The sequence below is a fragment of the Sardina pilchardus genome, chromosome 6 (assembly GCF_963854185.1).
Source record: "Sardina pilchardus chromosome 6, fSarPil1.1, whole genome shotgun sequence".
Classification (NCBI taxonomy): Eukaryota; Metazoa; Chordata; class Actinopteri; order Clupeiformes; family Clupeidae; genus Sardina; species Sardina pilchardus.
Genome location: NC_084999.1, coordinates 196,168 through 212,862, shown reverse-complemented (window position 1 = coordinate 212,862; position 16,695 = coordinate 196,168).

The window sequence follows — 16,695 nt, the reverse complement described above, 5'->3', positions numbered from 1 at the left end:
AATCTAAAAGAAAAATGTTTTATCGTTAAAGGGATAATCCGGAGTGAAATGCACTTAAGATAAATTTTTCGGACTATTGGGAGTACATACGTTGAGTTGACACCAAAATCATGTCATTCGGATGTATTTTGAGAAAGTTCGAGCTCACCGTTTTAAGCCAAAACTCGTTAGCCTGGAAGTGACGCGGGCATGTCTTTCGCCGCTACAAAACGCTATTTTTATACCTCTTCTACTGTTCCAAACAACACTACACTTACGTGGTAGTGAGTAGAGGGTCCCTAAAGCCAAACCGAAGTATCCCCACGTCCTTATGTGGTCGGATAGAGAGTCCAGAATAAATTTAATCGAGTCAGTACCTTTCCGGGAGAGATTTGGACCTCAGGATGTCTAAATTTCAGGTACAGTTGCCTCATTGTTTCAGTCAGGAAGCGCTTTTGCATCTTTTTTCTTCTTCTTTGTAATCGTCTCTTTTTTTTCTGTTGTTGCCCTACTGTTGTCGTCACGTTCGATAAAGTTTGTCATCTTTTCCTTCAGATCTTGGTTAACTTTGTTTTTTTGGGTTTTGCGAGTGTATGTCATTTTGGTTCTTGTCATGTTTGTCCTCATAAGCTTTAGAGAGAATCCAAACTGTTTTTTTGCCATGGTGACCAGGCCATATTTTTTGTGGATCCTACCAGCCACAATTTTTGAGATTATTTGGCTTGTTTTGCTATTTTCATCACCGCCTGGTGATTGCGGTGGTGTTGCCCCTGCCATAAAACTCTCAGCTGCTGAGACCATTTTTTGTTTCTTACGTCTGTGTTGTTGTACCGTTCGCCACTGTCTTCTGATTTTTTTTTGGTCGCTTACTGACATTTCTATGACAGACTTAATGAGTCCTTGCTGTTTCTTCTTTGCATATCTTTCTCTGTCTTTCCTTAAGAACTCAGCATATTTAATTGGATCAGATTTTAGTCTTTCCCTGAATAGTCTGGACATCTCTGCTGATGTTTTGGGTGCCATCTTAAAGAACAACAGAGAGACTATGTCAGATGTAGTTGTAAACAATAAAATATCTCAATTTAAAACATTCTCCAGGACATTATATGTGAAGTATATGTGTTCACACTATATTTGTAGTACTATAGGCAAACTACTTTGCTTTTAAGCACAGACAATGTCCTTGCCAAGCTAACCTGTCTTTCACTACCATGGAGACAGATGTGGAAAAGACGGTTGTGGAAATGACATTTTCCCACTTTTCCTCTAATATCTCATGTTTGACTAGCCTGTTCGTGTTAGTTTTAGAGTTAGCCTTAAATAATCTCAAATTACACCTAATGAAATTGTAAAAATCAAGAATTGTTTCCGTCAGAATGAATTATGAGCGATTCAGAAATGACATACAATAAACATACTCGCAGTATTTCTCATATTTACCTTGATATATCTAAAAAATATTAACCTCTGCTGGGACCATTCTTTCATTCAGCCATGTGGATCCCTCTGGAGTGTCAGTTGCTATGGTTACTGAGCATACAAATCTAGAATACCGAGCCTGGAATGGCATTTTATGCAGAGGTGTGGAAATGACGGTGAACCCAAGGGACAAGTATTTAACATGTTTAATATATGCCAAATTGAAACTAAATATAAAACCAAATAGTAGATTTGAATGAATTGGGTTATAATGCATACTTTCTGTTTGAATTTAAAATTATATCAGTATTAGATTTTAAGTGAGATAAGGTCGAAGACCCAAAGTCTGGCCTAGGGACAGAGGCAAAATAGTGAAAAACGCATATAAAATGGCTTCTATTTTATAAAAAAACAACAGAATTGAACCATGATTTTTTATATATAGGTTCCCCTAAACATGTAGTAAGTGTGAAAAAAATAAAAAAGTGGAAATGTTTTTCAGTTTTTTTAATATGTCAAGGACAGAAAAAGTACAAATGATTATCAATGATATGGTATGATGGAAGTATCTCAGTGCATGCCAACTCACTTGATATGTTGTCTAAAGGTCAATATCTTCCTTATGTGACTTGGCATGTGACTTGAGATACTTCCATCATACCATATCATTGACAATCATTCGTTCTATAATGTACTTCCATTGAAACGCATTGATTTTGACGTGACTCGATTTCCTCATTTCTGAGGTGATATGAAGTGATTGCAGCAATTATTTTGAAGTTGACTGTACCTATTGTTCAGATTTAGTTTTCTAGAAATATATGCAAATTATTGCATATTTAAGTAAAACTGGTCTCATTTGCATATCTAAACATCACATTTCAGAAAACTTGCAATACAAAAAAAAAATTGCCTTAATGTGAGTAAACAACTGTGAAAGTTTCAATTTGATATCTATAGTTTAAAATTTTACCCATTTCACCAGTAGTAAATCCCAATGCCAAAATGCATTGGAAATTGCTACCTTTGACCTTGAATAAAAGTATGTTCCACTGAATGTAAATGGGTAGATTTTTTATATGTGATGCAGGAGGGTTTAAGGATCAATAAAAAGTATGAACCATTACTATTGCAATTAGTTTAAGTTTTGGCCCTTTTTTGAGCTAGATTGACTGGCCTAATATGTAATGACTAGTAACAGCACTGTATGACAGATACCTTAAGTACAAATAACACAACACATAAAATAACTTGCAATTTAATATATTGAAATGTCTGAACATAACACCAAGAAAAACAAGTGCTCTTTCTTTCAGAACAACCTCAGGGGACCATACTGCCAATTGAATGGTAACACGGCTATTGTTCGTGTCTTCTCCGGAGAAGGGGATCTGAAGAAGGATTTCCGTCTCTCAAGGCTAACAGTCAATGCCCTTGTGGACACCCTTGAGGTTGACCGTGGAGGTTGAAGGCTGGGGGAGAGCACTGGAGGTGTCTATGTTTCTGTACTGGCTCGCCAGTGCCACCTCCTACAGAGTTGTAGCTGAGGCCTTTGATGTTCCCAGGACCACTGTGCATGATGTTGTGCACCGAATTGCCATGGGAATACTACAGGTCATCAACAGAGCTGTGCGGTTCCCCTCAGCTGAAAATCTGGAGGAAGTTGGTGTGGGCTTTGCTCGCCTTTGTGGAACTCCTGCCATGAACAGAGTGGCTGGCAGCATTGACTGCACCCACATCAGAGTGAAGCCTCCTGGTCCCTACAAATGGGATTATTACAGGAAGTTGTTCCACTCCATGCAATTCCAGGCCATATGTGACCACAGAGGCATCTTCTTGAATGTTCACCGGTCTGCCTGGGTCAGTACATGCTGCGCAGGCACGGTTCAACCGGCACCTGTCAACAGGGAGATGTGTGGTGGAGAGGGCCTATGGAATGATGAAAACTCGATGGAGATCCATCTTCCTGAAGGCACTTGAGGTAAAAAAAAAAGTCATAACCTATGGTTATTTGAAGGGGTCACCTAGAGTGAATCAACCCGTAGCCCTGTTTTACGTTGCTCAGTGCTGTTGGTAGGTATGACAATGATAGCATTTGGTGCAAGGTAGACCAAATCACAAAACGGCAGCCAACAGTAACTGATGAATGAAAGAGTTTTGTTTTCTTATACCTGCATTTGTTGGTGTACGCAAATCTGGTTTACAATGTAAAAAATGCTGTGATTCTTATACCTACGGACTGAAAGAACAGGGATATGGGCTGATTGCCTACAGATTTTTTCCAGCACATTAACTATATGTACATACCTGTTACCATAAATAACAGCTGTCTTGTCTACAGGTGAAGATCACCTTTGCCCCAGTGGTCATGTCCTGTTGTGCCTTCCTGCACAATCTGTCCTACCTCAATGAGGATTGGGTGGAGCCAGCTGCGGAGTTCCTGCACGATGACCTTGGTGCAGATGGAGCGGTGCATGTCAACCAACCCGGGGACAACTTCAGGAACCATCTGGTGGCTGATATTGTGCGCCACATCCATCCGGCATTAAAGGGACCATGACTATTGAGGGCCTGACTTTGAATCTAGTGTTTGTGGTATGAAACACCTTCAAACCCCTGTGAATCAACCCACAACAGTTGTTTATTTTAAGAGATGTCTTGTTGAATTTTTGGTTTGTGAAATACGCCATGTATTTGTATGCAGTGGGAGGTAGTTTTATTTTGAAAGGGGCTATTTGAACTTGTTTTGATTTTAGTATCGAACGGAAAAAAGTGAGCGAAAAAAGAAAGCTCCTCTAAAAGGAGAATTTAACTCATTAACTGCCATTGACGTCTTTAAACATCAATTTAGACACATACGTTCACTGCCATTGACGTCTTTAGACAATTTAGTCAATTGCATTTTTCAATGGGGAGGGCTCATGGGTGAGCTTGGGAACGATCTGGCAGAGTTTCAGGCTTGTAAACAGACTGTACTAGCGATCCGATCCGCTAGATGACAGCAGTGCCATTTGGATGATTATATGCCTGCAGAGTATCTGCCTGTAGAGTGCACATGTGGACATACAACAAGCTAACGCACTGAAGATCGACCACAGTGGATCTAGTTTGCACGTGGTGCAGGGAATAAATATGCTTCCTTCTTACATCAAGGATGGAAAACATGTGAACGGTATGATCCATTTACATTGAATATTGCTGTATAGACTAACAACAACTTTGCTAGTGCTAGCTTGCTAAGTCTACCGTCCTGTTCAGAGTCTATAGCGACCATCAGAGTCCCTAGGAACCTTGACGAGACTGATGAGATAACAGTGCAATCGTGGTTGACCTACTACTGAAACGCTAACGTTAAAAAGTTGGTTTTCACAAAAAGATCGTTTTCTCCATTTTTTGGTCAGAAACAGGTGTTTTTAGCCAAACTAACCCATGTTCTACTGACGATTACTAAAGAACGAAAAACGATAGAAACAAACCGTTTTCCTGGTGAAAGAAGAGAGTCTACTCTTTCATTTAGTACCTTCAGTGTTTACATAGTCATAAAGCTCACCGTTCGGTGGATCCTGAAATAACAGTCAAAATTCTGTAAAACGTCTGGCAGTATGGAGCGCTCTGCACTGAAAATGGCTGGCAGCCAATGAGTTAATAGTTTAAAGCAACACTAGTGTTTTTCATTTGTACCTTTTAAAATAATGTTTCCAAAATCAGTTCAGTGGTTCATCAACTCGTAACAGGGTGAACGGCACTTCTGCATTCGCTTCGCACTATGTAAGTAGCACACCAGATCTGGTAGCACATCTGTAGTTCGATGGAACTATTTATTTGTTTCTGATTGGCCGACGTTCCATGAGTTGAAATATCCCAGAACATTTTAACTCAGACTTTGCACAGTTAATAATAAACCATTGTGATATGTTGGATATGCCATAAATGATTCTTGAGAAGGTGAGGTTTAAAAGGCTACGTCATTTGTGTTGTATTCATCAACTCATTTTTGAACAATTCAGAATATGAACAGAAACTGAAGTGCATAAAATGTCTGTACCTCCATGATTGTTAGAAATGTATATTATGGCAATTTTTTTTTTTTTTTTTAATTGTATTTTTAATGTCAATACATTATCGAGCCTTGCACTATTCCGCAGCACCCCAGGGTGCCCTGGCACCCACTTTGGTCTACACTACTCATCAATGCGGGGATCAGTCCCCAATCAACCACTATCAAACCATCACGTGCAAGTTATCCTGCTTCTGTAGTTGTTATTAAACTACAAGCAATCAATTGAACCAATCCTATGTGTTGTATTTGTAAGTTGCTTTGGAGAAAGGTGTCTGCCAAATAGCCATAACCATATACCAGGTGATTACTTTCAGGAATAAATGCATCCAGTCAAACTTTTCAGACATTTATTGTCTTCGTACTGCACATTACAGTATACATAGTTGATCTTGTTGGGATGAAAACATGAAAAAAAAAAACCTCATTACACAAAAACTAATATTACTTTTGGCTTCCAAGAAGCACCTTCAACACATCTAATAGCTTGTGTTCCCAGGCCCTGCTCTCCCTCTCCCGCCTTTCCTCCAACTCCTTCATCTGTCTATAATACCTTTCCTCCCTTTCTTGTTCTGCCTTCTCTCTTCGGTCTTCTCTTTCTCTCCATTCTATCTGTCTTCTATCCTCTCTTTCCATCAGCTCCATCTGTCGCTTCTCCCCACGTTCAATTCTCTCTCTCTCTCCTTTCTTCTCGCTCTATGTGGACATTTTCCCTCTCCTCCATTGCTGCCCGCATCCCCTGGAAAACAGCTAACACATCACCACCACCTGCCCTCCTCTTTGTGGCAGGGGTTGGGGCTGGAGTTGAGGCTGAGGCAGTAGAGACCACATCCTGGCCTGATGAGTCCACTAGGACAGGAGGAGTTATGGAAGGCCTCTGTCCTAGGGCCTCATCCATCAGTGTGAACCACCTCCAGGATGCAGCAGTGGTCTCTCCTCCCTCAGTGCTGACCCCAGTCTTGGGGTCCTTCAAGGCCTACAGAACAACAGCGAGCACTACAAAAACACACCTTACCAATACATATTCTAAAAAATGTCAATGGTATGTGCCACAATGTTACCTTACATTTCTGTGTCAGGTTCTCCCATTTCCTTTTAATTTTCACCGGATCGATTTTGCCGGTGAGGCCGGGACACTTAAAGAGGAACAATGCAGGATTGGCGATTTCATCTCTGATTTCGGTTTCGTTTTTCGTTTTCACTCGTTTTATGCTTGCATATTTCTCTGCAGAGCTTCCCCGACAGCTTTAGCGTGTATATTTCTACATATATAGGCTATATATAAATATATAAATTGCAAGCATGGTTCTTCTTGTTCCTTACGCGTTTCTGACTTCCAGATGTAAACAGCAAACGATCGTTTATCAGAAAGTTGCAAGGTTGTAATAGCGGATAGGGACACCAGGGGCGGGAGGAAATGTGACTGTTTTCGATAAAACTGGTCAGTCAAGCAAAACAATGATTTCTAAGCGATGTTATGACTATGAAAAAGTTGCATAGGGTCTCTTTAACAAACTCTCTGTACGGCAAAGATGGATCTGTTTTACATCTGTACAGACATAATACTCCTCCACCACCCATCAACCAAGGACCTGACACCTCACCCACCACCACCACCACCACCACGACACACAAGCACACACAACACCTCCCAAAATTATTCAGCGAAATTAAATGATTCACTCACTGAAAACCTTTTTTGGCTGCATGCCGCCGCCCGGTAAAAGAGGACTCATGCTCCCCTCGCCAGCGAATCAACACCTCAGTGTCTTCATCAGTTCCTAAAGCAGAACGTCTTTGAGTTTTGGTCATCATGAATCATGGATGGTCATGGACATGCCCGCCTCCACATTTCTGCACAGTATGTGCAGGGGTCTCCAACTTTTTGTCCTCAGAGAGCTCCTCTAACAAAATCCAGATAGCCAAGGGCTACTTCAACATTATTCAGTATTACTGCAAGTCCTACAGATCGATGTTACATCCTTTACCATTACACACTTCTAGTGCTGTATTCATGGGTTTCATCAGGTCTCTTTCCACAGGTGTATTAAACAAGCATCATGCAGTCTGTATTGATACAGGTGCTTCATTTCATACATCTATAGGCCGTTTTTCACCGAAAGCGAACCTGGTTTTGAACTGGTGCCTTTCGAAAGTCTTTGAACCGTGGTGCTATCTAGGGAACCAATCCGCATTTACACCAGTTCTGAACCGAACCAAGGGTGTGTCATCAACAGTGGGTGTTGCATGCAAAAGCAAAAGTTAATGAGATGCATAAACGGGAGAGTGATATGACCAATTGTCCCATAAAAACGTCAGAAACTAGCTGTTTAAAATGCTAGTCGACGTCTGCAGTTGATATGGACGGAAAACGCATGCCTTTAGCCTTCTTCCATCTGAAAGACGCAATGACACACCCACTCCGGTTCGCAGGAAACGGTTTTATTTTTTGATTCAACTTCCGAACCAAGGTGCCACGTTCCGAACCGGACTTTGATTGGTGAAACCGCGACGAACGCTTTAAATGTTGGTTCGCGAAAGGAAATAGAATTGGTTCTCTGTCGGTGGAAAACGGCTATGTGGAATGATGAAACCCATGAATGAAGACTCATCTAAATTGTTATCTTCATTTTGATACAAATATTCTACCCCCTTTATTTTCGATTGTTAAACCCAAAATCGGCTATGACATCAACAGTTATCAAAGAGCAGAAAGACTGGGGAAAACGGCAAACCCATTATATGAACCAGACCCTTGCGTTCATTTCTCAGTAGGCTACCAAAGCAACTCAGCTACTCCGTCCGTTGTACGATTATTGCACATTGCAGTTTTGGACATGACTTCTTTCCTAAACGTATGAATAGACTTTAACCAGTTCTAACTGACAGAATACTAATGAGATAAGGGCCGTTCACACCAAGAACGATAACTACAACGGTAACTAAGAAATACTGCTCTCGTTAATATGAATGGGGTTTCTGCCATTCCCATTGAGCAACAGTTAGCTATTTTTTAGCTGTTAGCTGCGTTCTTTCGTGAGGTTGGGTTATGTATTCTCTGACACATAGCTACATAAATACAGCAATAAAGTAGTAAGACTTCCAGAATGACAGAAGCCACGAACATTCCCATACCAAAACACCCAACTAACACTCACATGTGTATTCTCCGTTCGCCTGGCTTGTACCGCTTGTAGGTTCGCTGTCCGCCATTGTAAAACATTGGAGCTGGAATTTGGAAATAGCCACTGTGGATTATGGGATGCAGTATCTGAGTAGTGACCTATGGTTTTATACCATAGACCTAAAAGAAATGGACAAACAGACTCCGTTGTTCTCAATGGAAGGGGGCTGAAACAAAATTCCGTTTACTTTCCGTCCTACTGCGCAGACTCGTACTCACTTCGTTACGTTAGCCATCCTGCACATTGCTGTAACTCGTCTGATAGATCGAAAACCTCTGAAATTGTTAACGTTTGTTTTTAATATTATTATTGTGTTTACTTGCCTTTAGGTAATGCTTTACCCTATCAAACAGTAGGCTACCGTAGGCTACACATATTTTCACTGATCTTGCGAATGACTTTCCGTCATGGTTTTCGTGTAGGCTCACTCAGCTTCTTATCCAAACAATACGGGAAATCTCCCCTCGAACGTTAGCTTCCCTCCAACCGACATGCTAACTATACTTCTTTACGAGAAACCAACGTTATATACGAGGAAGAAGTGAATTAGTTTTGCCTTCGATACTCTATATAGAATTCACAGAAGCTATAAAGGGCGACACAGGACACATGTTACATGAAGTTATGGGATCGCAAAATAAATCTGCAATCTATGGCCGTCCATGGGAGTTAGCAGAGCGTTGATCACCAGCTCATTTCGTGTTTCTACTTCCGGGAATATGCCTGCCCCCTTGTTGTATACTGGCGATTTGTCCGCCATTAGTACAACATCCGGAAAACTTCTGCGTACTGGTGAAATCGTACTGTTACCCCGCGTACACACTGTCCACGTCCGTCGACGGATCTTGGAGGTTGTGTCTGCATACACGCGATCTGATTGAGTGACGGATCCGTCGCTGCCTGAAAAGTTGAACATTTTTCAACTTTCTTGACGGAGGTAACGGAGCTGAAGGAACGGACGGACCCACAATGCATTTCGAGTCCGTGCATGTAAAGTGAATGAGATCCGTTGACGGACGTAGACAGTGTGAACGCAGGGTTAGACTCGCATTTTCCACACACTGCATACATTTCACTACTCATCAGTATCAGTATGTGACTAGTATTTAGCACGCAATTTCGAACACAGTAGCTGCGTTTCCATTGACCATCAAATTGCGCAAATTAAGAGTTGCGAAAAGAAATGTGCTTAATGGAAACACACACATTTTGAAAAAACTCACATGTTTCGATAAAAAGTTTTTGCGTTCGGGTGAGGTGGTATTTCGAGCGTATCGAAATTTGTATTTTTCGCAAAACTGCAATGGAAACACTTTTTTCGCATCTGATGAGTCACGTGATCCAACAACCGGATGTTAGGAGGAACGAAACCGACGAAGAAGACTGTCGACAGGAAGTGGCACCGGGAGAATAATGTAAATTTTTATTTTTTTTTTTCATTAAAAGTGGCTCGTGTCATTCTAAAATGTTGAATCTACGCAACCGCTCAACTAGTTTTGTTTACCCATAGCAACAACGTTGCTATGCCTTGCTGGTTTAACGTGATGAGAACGGTGCTGAAAGAAATCTAGAATTCTAGATTCTAGATTCTAGTTTTAGAAACTAATCAACTGGGCTGATCTACGAAATATTCCACTGACATGGCTGTGACATGATTTAAGCATAGGCCTACTACAACAAACTCCTGTGAAATATGTCATTTTTAATTTGATGTTTCTGCCCCACCAAAACGTAGGCCTCCTCCTCTGATGGCTTATAGCCTAATGACTGATAATCAGCGTGCCGTGGTGGCAATTTGAATGCATTTAGTGTAAATCTGGGTAATGTTGATAACCACCATGTCTAATGACTTACAGCACGCGAGAATACACGAGATTTTAATTTAGTTAGCCGAATGTAATGGAAACACCGCAATTGCGAAAATTGTGATATTCGTCATTAAGACAATATCGACAAAATTTTTTGCGCATATTTGTAATGGAAACGCAGCTAGTGTCTACGTCCGACAACTAATTATGCTCATCGAGGCTCACGTTTTCATGATTTGAAAGTGTCTTGTTGACATATCATGACGTTCAGCTATTGACGTTTACCATTCAAAGCTTCCTGGTTAATCTATTAATCAATCCGTCTTTAATCTGTTTTCAAGTAAATTAGACCTAAATAGCTACAGAAATATCTTCATTCAGACGTTCGTTTATTCACTAAGTAAAAGGCAACATCCCAGCTAGCACGCACACGTTGAATCAACGTTGACATTGGTTGACATTAGTTGACAGCGTTGAAGGTTGAACTGCGACGTTGGTTACGTGTCCATTACGCACTACAGTTATTTAGGCAATTGTTTTATTTTAGTGTTTTTTTGTCCACTACCCATGGCAAACGTTCGCTCTAATCGTATGTATTTTAAATCGGCTTTCACAATCAGCTACAGCTGTACCGATGGTCATCATGAAAACTTGCAATGTCTATACACAACTGCTTTCACCTCCCCGAGACGCGCACGCAACATGCACAACAATATACCGACATTTAGCAAACACGTGTATTTCCAGTTCTCAAAACTGATGAGGTCCAGATCTCAGTGGCCTCATAGCTGCCTACAGCCATGCCTAGTGAGCCTAATGATATAGCCTAATAGTTATGACATTAATAGCCTTTAAATGACCTCATGTCGGAATGGCACGTTGTTTGAAAAAAAAAAAGTTAAATACCGCCACTGCGACATGAAAACAGAAAATGTCGGAGTGGTGGGACCTTTTTCCATAAAGACGCATGCCTCCACTACGACAATTGGACGTCAATGTCGGAGTCGGGATATGTCGGAATGAACGGCGGATACCAAAAGTATTTAACTGCAGATTTCGCAGTCAAACATTTTTTTCATACTTTGTTATCACAAAATAGGGCTATGGGTGCACAAATTCGTTTTACAGGTACACACATCCGTTTTACAGACACACGACTCCTAACCTGTGTATCTCAACGTCCTGGCCTCATGCCTTCGAGACTTTTGTCCCATTTACACTGCAACGATTGGGGCAAAACACATTCGCATGTGAACCCAAATGTGAACTAATGCAACAGAAGTTGAGCATCTGTGAAATATTTTCTCATTCATAAAATTCTACAGATCGCTGTGATAATTGAGCATTTTCTTGCACGACTAAAGCCTACCTTACATTGACAGACTTTGCAAAGATTTGGAAAAGATTTTTGAAAGACTACAGTCTCAGACCCTCTCACATCTAAAGACAATTCATTGAGTTTTTAGTCACAGTCTAGTCACAGGCCAGTCTCAGATTAGGATTTTGCAAAGACTGTGGGTCACTATTTACAAGACTGCTGCTAGATTCCTTCAAATTATTTCCATCGTGCACTAGGCTACACGTCATCATCAACAGGAACTCACATGATAGCCTACTCATATCAAAGTAATTTTTTCACGTTTCTGCAGCATTGTTTGATGTGTGACATCACTAACAGATATAGAGTTGTTCTGTCACGTAGAACAGCCGACTAATAAATTACAAGAAATGAAATAACAAATAATCATATAGGCTACAGCTGTCGCCTATTTTTGCCCCTTCCTGTTTCATGTTCGCGCGAGGTTACTATTGGTTTTTAATGTTCACGTCACTATTTGCATGAGCCACGACTGAAAAGACTTCCGATAATATCAAACATGTTTGATATTGTCATAACGGCAAAACTAGAAAAAGACTGCCTCCGACGGACTTAAAACCGCTAAGATTGGCACCTTACACTAAACGATTTAGATGACGGGAGCGCGCCGAGATTCTAGTACAACTCCCAAGATTTCCGCCCGATTTTGGAAATTTAGTCGCCGACTGTCAAAACAGACCAAAATCGTGCAATGCCAGCCTTTAAAGTCAATTGATACAAGTGCTCCTTCTATGAGTTTCAGCTGTAGTTTTCCGGACGGATACTTTTGCACCATTTATACCACCTAGCGAGGTGTAAAAAGGATTTGTATATGTGTGCAGTTGAGTGAATCGAAAAGAAAAGGCAGCCGGATCTGGATCCTGGATCGCGCCCAGGCATCCCTGCTCAAAAGTAAGTAGCCGTGTTCCCGATTGATAGATTTTCTTTACACAAAGTGAGAAAATATTTGTTGCGGTGTAAGATTTACGACCTTATTATTTAGGCCCTACGTAAGGTCTGCACAGCAAAGAACAAACCTGTCTAGCCCTATCAGATAGTTTTGATTTTATGCAAGATAGTCAGCCGTGAGAAAATTGCTGAAGGATTGTCAGATTATGTCCTCGGACGGACGGTGTTATTTCTGTGTAGGTAGGCTAGGCTATATCCTGCATTTATTTAGCGATAGCTAGCTTGATCTGGCACTAGAGAGGATTTAGCAAGCAAGCAGGTAAATTAACTCATTAACTGCCATTGACGTCTTTAAACGTCAATTTAGACAAATACGTTGACTGCAATTGCATTTTCAATGGGGAGGGCTCATGGGTGGGCTTGAGTGATCTGGCAGAGTTTCAGACTTGTAAACAGACTGTACTAGAGATCCGAACTGCTAGATGGCAGCAGTGCCATTTGGATGATTAATATCTGCCTGCAAAGGGCACATGTAGAGACATACAACAAGCTAACACACTGAAGATCGACCACAGTGGATCTAGTTTGCACGCGATGCAGTGAATAAATATGCTTACTTCTTACATCAAGGATGGAAAACACGTGAACGGTATGATCCATTTACATTGGATATTGCTATATAGACTAACAACAACTTTGCTAGTGCTAGCTTGCTAAGTCTACCATCCTGTTCAGAGTCTATAGTGACCATCAGAGTCCCTATCAACCTTGACGAGACTGACAAGATAACAGTGTTATCGTGGTTGACATACTACTGAAACGCTAATGTTAAAATGTTTTCACAAAAAGATCGTTTTCTCCATTTTTTCGTCAAAAACAGGTGTTTCTAACAAAACTAACCCATGTTCTACTGACGATTACTAAAGAACGGTAAACGATAGGGGTGGGCGGATCTATAGAAATAATCGATACTATCGATGCCAAAGCTGGTATTGGATCGGATCAATACAATTGTAAAAGTATCGCTATGTCTCCTCTACGTTCACTATTCTTTGCTTGTGTCTCCGACTCGCCTATAATCCTGAGCAAACGCTGTTTACCGTCTATGGTTTTCACATCTTGAACGAACGCCTTGCTCTCATAGCTCTTCCAGCCCCAGCCTCCTGCTGCTCTGCTGTGATTCGTTGTCGTGCCGTCATGTGGCTCACTAACGTAACACATTGAATGTGTTGACAACAATGAGAGACATAGCTGAGAGGAAGAGAAGCGCTGTGTGGAGCTATTTTACTGCACAAAGTGATACTGCTGCAATTTGTGATACATGTAAAAATACCATTTGATACTGTGGCAACACGACAAACACTTAAAACACATGATAAAGAAAATGACGAACTACGAAAGTGAAGCATATTAAAGAAGTAGGATTCAGACCAAAGATTTCCGACGAGACGAGCCGCGATGTTCTAAAACCTTACGACTGCGATTAAACATGTTGAATGCTCTGTGACGGCTTGCAACTACGTGCAACTTCTAATTCACACAGCTGCAACTCGATATGAGTAGAGTATTATCAGCCTACTTTTGCTATAAGCTACCTCTCTTCCTCTAGTTTCCTAGTCATTTTCCTTATCATGTGTTTTTTTATTTTTGGGGGGCTTTTTATGCCTTTATGGCGAGACACTACAGGTGAATAGGGTAAAACAATTAACTTACAGATATCATCATGAAACTTTTGCCAGCTGATTACTCACATACATGTGTGAAAAAAATTTATTGGAAGTTTTCTGTAATTGAATGTTTGAATATGCTAATTAGGCGTTATCTCATTAAGCGCTAATTTGCATTTCAAACCTCAAAAAATCAACATTAGAGAAAGCCAGGTCCAAAATTATTTTTTCATGTTGTATATGTAGTAAATCCAAAGACATGTTCAGAGGGTTTTATGGATATTTCATTTTGTTTCCCAGTAAACCCGAAAATACTGCCAATACCCATAAAAACTTGATTTTTGTCTCATTTTTAAGAATAAAATGTCATATAAATCAGGCTTAGAATAATAAATCAACAAACCCCTCTGGAGAAGTCTTCAAAATATACTTATGAATAAAACTGAAAAGTTTGGTGTATGTAGGTGATACAGAAGTGGAGTTTTTGAGCTTGGAGTGGGAGAGGAAACCGGAGGAAACTCGTTTCGAGTAAACAGTCTTGAAACCATAGAAACACAGCCATTGAGATACCGTTCTAAAGCATAGACTCGCCCCTGAACTTTCGCGATTGGTTGATAATACAAAGGAAATGCCCATATTTGGATGGATAGCGTCATGCACGAGGAACAGGGCTTTCCAACGGTGTCACCAGAGCCCATTTATGGAGAGCCGGTCCACTCGCCATTAACTCCATTGTACCTGCATTGTACCTGCAGTTCCTGTTGCAGTTCCACTAGGGACGATAAAGAGTAAGTGATCAAACAATGGGGGTCTATGGGGCTAGACAGCTAAATTGGTCTGTTTCACCTGATTGTCATGTAAAAATCGAAGATTAGATTTTAGTTTCTGCAAGCTTAAAAATGGGTTATAGGTCGAAAGTTGAATGAACAATTACTTATGGCCCTTTGGTTTCTCACAGGCTTGGTCGTTGTTGCCCATAACACACTAGCACCCTGCTAATGAATGACGTTATTGACATGTTTGAAAGGCTTTTTAGAGCAATCAAGGGACTTAAAAAATCTAATACTCAGCTGTGTGTATTTTCCTTGACCCCCCTTTCACATGCAATATTCCGATTTCTACACAAAAAAATTATATTCAGAGAAAAGTGGATTTTAGGAGAAACTCCATTCATTCTCCACTTGCTCGCGATCTCCCTCTAGTTGCAGTACCATGCGGAAGTATTCAGCGAGTGATCGTTCTCCCCTTATTAGACATTCTCTGGTGTCACACACGATATGCTTCGGATCACGGGTAGGACATGATACTTAAGAATGGGAACTTTTGGTGAAATTAGGAGAAACATATAGGCGCGAGTACACAAAATGTCACGAAATCAACACCTAAATGTGCAAATCGGACTTTGTTGTTGTAGTAGGGTGGTAGAATACATGCTAAGGTAGCAAACTAGCACAAAATCTCGAAATTGACCGGAGGTCACGAAAATCGTGTTTTCACCTGCAGTGTCTCGCCTTAATTGGACAGGACAGTAGAGAGTATGACAGGAAGCGAGAGGGAGAGAGAACTGGGGTGGGATCCAGAAAGGACCACGGGGCGGGAATCGAACCCGGGTAGCCGGTGTGTGATGCAGGTGCCCCAGCCAGTTGCGCCAGGTGCCCCAGCCAAGTGCTAATAATTTTGTGCACTTCAATAGGCTACATAATAAAAAAAATTGTACAGTATCGTCCACCACTAGTAAACGATAGAAACAGACTGTTTTTCCTGGTGAAATAAGAGTCTACTCTTTCATTTGGTAGCTTGTGTGTTTACATAGTCATAGAACTCACTGTTCGGTGGATCTATGAAAAACAGTCTAAATGCTGTAAAACGTCTGGCTGTATGGAGCGCTCTGCACTGAAAATGGCTGGCAGCCAATGAGTTAAGCTAAACATAGGCTACCTGTCATGATAATGTAAACAAACAAGCAAACTTTCTTCTACTTACAAACTCTCTTCTTACTTATAAGCAGGGATGCCTGGGCGCGATCCAGGATCCAGATCTGGCCACCTTGTTTACTTGTCAATCGATTCGCTCGAGGTGCACGAATCACGATACAAATTGCGCCTCGCTAGGTGGTGTAAATGGTGCAAAAGTATCCGTCAGCTGAAACTCGTAGAAGGAGATTCGAGCACATGTATCAATTGACTTGTAGTCGTGCAAGAAAATGCTCAATAATCACAGCGATCTATAAAATGTTATATTTCACAGATGCACAACTTCTGTTGCATTTGTTCACATTTGGGTTTACAAATGCACGAATGTTGTGCATGTTCTC